Genomic DNA, 3,520 nt, shown 5'->3' on the forward strand with positions numbered 1-3,520 from the left:
ACCCACACTGCACCCCAATACATTATATAGCCTTATTATATATTTCCCTGTTAGCCCTAAAAATGGACAGAATTTCCCAACAGGATTTTCCTTTGACTTTATTAGGATTTGCCACCATATTCAGCGCATCTGTTATATTACAGTGAGGGAAAGAAATATTTGATGCCCTGCTGATTTTGTACGTTTGCCCTCTGACAAAGAAATGACCAGTCTATGATTGTAATGGTATTTATTGTAGCTGTGAGAGACGGAATAACAACAAAAGAGCCCTCAAAAACCCAGTGCTCAAAAGTCAGAGCTTGATGTGCATTGTAATGAGTGAAATAAGTATTTGATCCCCATCAACCAGCAAGATTTCAGGCTCCCAGGTGTCTTACCTGTATGCAGGTAACAAGCTGAAATTAGGGACACCCTCTGTAAGGGAGTGCTCCTAATCCAAGCTTGTTACTGTACCTGTATAAAAGACACCTGTCCACAGAAGCAATCAATCAGAGACCAAACTAGACACCATGGCCAAGACCAAGGAGCTGTCTAAGGATGTCAGGGACAAGATTGTAGACCTACACAAGGCTGGACTAGGCTTTAAGACTATCGCCAGGCAGTTTGGTGAGAAGGTGACAACAGTTGGCGCGATAATTCACAAATGGAAGAAAAACAAAATAACTGTAAACGTCCCTGGGACCTTCATGTGCTTCTTCCTGAGCCACTCCTTTGCTGCCTTGGCCGTGTGTTTTGGGTCATTTTCATGTTGGAATACCCATCCACGACCCATTTTCAATGCCCTGGCTGAGGGAAGGAGGTGCTCACTCAAGATTTGACGGTACATGGCCCCGTCCATTGTCCCTTCGATGCCGTGAAGTTATCCTGACCCCTTAGCAGAAGAACACCCCCAGAGCATATTGTGTCCACCTCCATGTTTGACCGTGGGGATGGTGTTCTTGGGGTTATAGGCAGCATTCCTCCTCCAAACACAGCGAGTTGAGTTGATGACAAAGACCTCAATTTTGGTCTCATCTGACCACAACACTTTCACCCAGTTCTCCTCAGGATCATTCAGGTGTTCATTGGCAAACTGCAGACGGGCCTGTACATGTGCTGTCTTGAGCAGGGGGACCTTACGGGCTCTGCAAGATTTCAGGCCTTTACGGCGCAGTGTGTTACCAATTGTTTGCCCTGAGATCATTAACAAGTTCCCCCCGTGTAGTTCTGGGCTGCTTCATCACCGTTCTCATGATCATTGCAACTCAACAAGGGGAGATCTTGCATGGAGCCCCAGACCGATGGAGATTGACAGGTATTTTGTGCTTCTTCCATTTGCAAAATATCATGCTAACTGTTGTCACCTTCTCACCAAACTGCTTGGCGATAGTCTTGTAGCCCAGTCCAGCCTTGGGTAGGTCTACAATCTTGTCCCTGACATCCTTGGACAGCTCTTTGGTCTTGGCAGAACTGTACCCCATATACCCACACTGCACCCCTATATAATATACCTCCCCTGTACCCCATATACCCACACTGCAACCTTATATAATATTTATAGTCATTTATGTGACAATAGCAACAATATCATTCTCCCAAAACTTGACTTCCGGTGAATTCTGAAGGGTCAGGTAACGCAGGGAAGTCATGTGACGTAGGTGTCTCGATAAGGCGTTCCTGTAGAACACAGAGACACCGCTATCTGTTCCTGTCACTGTCACAAGCCCAGTGTGTGGGTGTGCACCCGCCCCCTGCTCCACCTCCTCCAATCACAATGCTGGACAGAGATCAGTGTCGGCTGACTGTCACATGATGTACGTCCAGCTGGGCGGAGCTAGACAGGGAATGACCGAGATACAATGTAATCAAATAAACCAGAGAGAGCGGTCACCGACTACAGACATGTCACTGCGGTAACCCTGAGCATAGGATTTGTTATAGGGAGCTGTGTATGTTATAGGGAGCTGTGTGTCTTTCTATACGTTATTTACATCTGTCCTTAAATGTATTCTGTTATTTATATATCACTATGATAACCCTGTCTATTATGTGTAATAGATATATATGTGTTCTGTCTGTCCCATTATAACTCTCCTATATATAGATATTCACACATTCTCTATTCTTTATATCCCTTCTGTATCTCTATCATTGTATATAATTCCCATCACTCTGTATATGCTTTATATCTCTGCTCTAACCTTATCATTCTATATATAGTATACCCCTCCTGTCTATCTATCACATTATTCTGGATATAATATGTCTATCTGTATGTCCTAGATAATACCTAGAATATATATATATTGGTATCACTGCTGTAATCCTATAGAGAAGTAAATAGATTTCAGTGTCTATATAATCCATGTGTAGTGCATCCCTCTACCTACAATATACATCTGTTCATCAATATATTGCAATGTTTCCAGACCTTTATAACACGAGTGAACCCCTGAAATAACTTTCAGGTCTTCAGGGAACCCCGGCTATAATTACTAAACCTACAGATCAAAGTATATTAGTATGGTGGTCAGTGGGAAGAATCCCTCTTACATTGCTCCTCAAATAGAAGAAAAAGATCATTGGGGTCACTTGACCGGCGAGGTGCAAACTGCTCATTATTACCGGAACCCCCAGCAACTTCTGGAGGAATCCTGGTTAAGAAACTGATTTATTTGCTGTTCTAGATATGGCTGCAGTGACAATACCATGCTGTATACAATACATATCTCTCCAGCCTTCTATATATCTGTTTATCTACATATAATATACATACTCCTCCTATGAACTACTAATGACTTCCTCATTCATAACCTCATCACACGCAAGGCTCCAAGACTCTAGAGCTGCCCCAACTCTCTGGAATGGTCTCCTCGTCCTATTCGGCTTGCTCCTATTTCTGCTCATTTAAAGTTCTTCAACCTCACCTACCCGTCTTCTTCTGTCTCCTAAACCCTCACTACTTCCCAGCATTCCATATCTCCCCTATTATTGTGTGATACCTCCCCCACCTCCTAGATTGTAAGCTCCTTGGGCAGGGTTCTCTCCTCCTCCTGTGTCACTGTCTGTATCAGTCTGTCATTTGCAACCTCTATTTTATGTACAGCGCTGCGTAATATGTTGGCACTATATAAATCCTGTTTTTTATTAATAATCTGTCCTTCTGTATATAATGTTCTGTACATACCTGCAGTGACCACACCATTCTATATATAACCTACACCCATTGCTTTGTTTCTTTCTCATGATGTACCAGACTGTAGATTTTGCCACTCCTAATATTGTAGCAATTGCTCGGATGGGTTTTTTCTGTTTTTGCATCTTAAGGATGGCTTGTTTCACCTGCATGGAGAGCTCCGCATGTTGTCTGTTCACAGCAAAATCTTCCACATATAAGCACCCCCCCTCAAATCAACTCCAGGCCTTTTATCTGCTTAATTGATAATGACATAACGCAGGAATTGCCCACACCAGCCCATGAAATAGCCTTTGAGTCAATTCTCTAATTACTTTTGAGCCCCTGAAATGAAGTGATTGTGTA

General features: G+C 43.1%; 1 protein-coding gene across 1 annotated transcript in view; it reads left to right on the plus strand.

Moving 5' to 3' along the window:
• The window catches only part of TPP1 (tripeptidyl peptidase 1), a 78,062-nt gene that overhangs the window by 60,877 nt on the left and 13,665 nt on the right, over window positions 1–3,520 (plus strand). The gene's annotated exons all lie outside the window — the stretch shown is intronic.

Source organism: Pyxicephalus adspersus, chromosome 1, assembly GCF_032062135.1.
Source record: "Pyxicephalus adspersus chromosome 1, UCB_Pads_2.0, whole genome shotgun sequence".
In the NCBI taxonomy this organism is placed as follows: domain Eukaryota; kingdom Metazoa; phylum Chordata; class Amphibia; order Anura; family Pyxicephalidae; genus Pyxicephalus; species Pyxicephalus adspersus.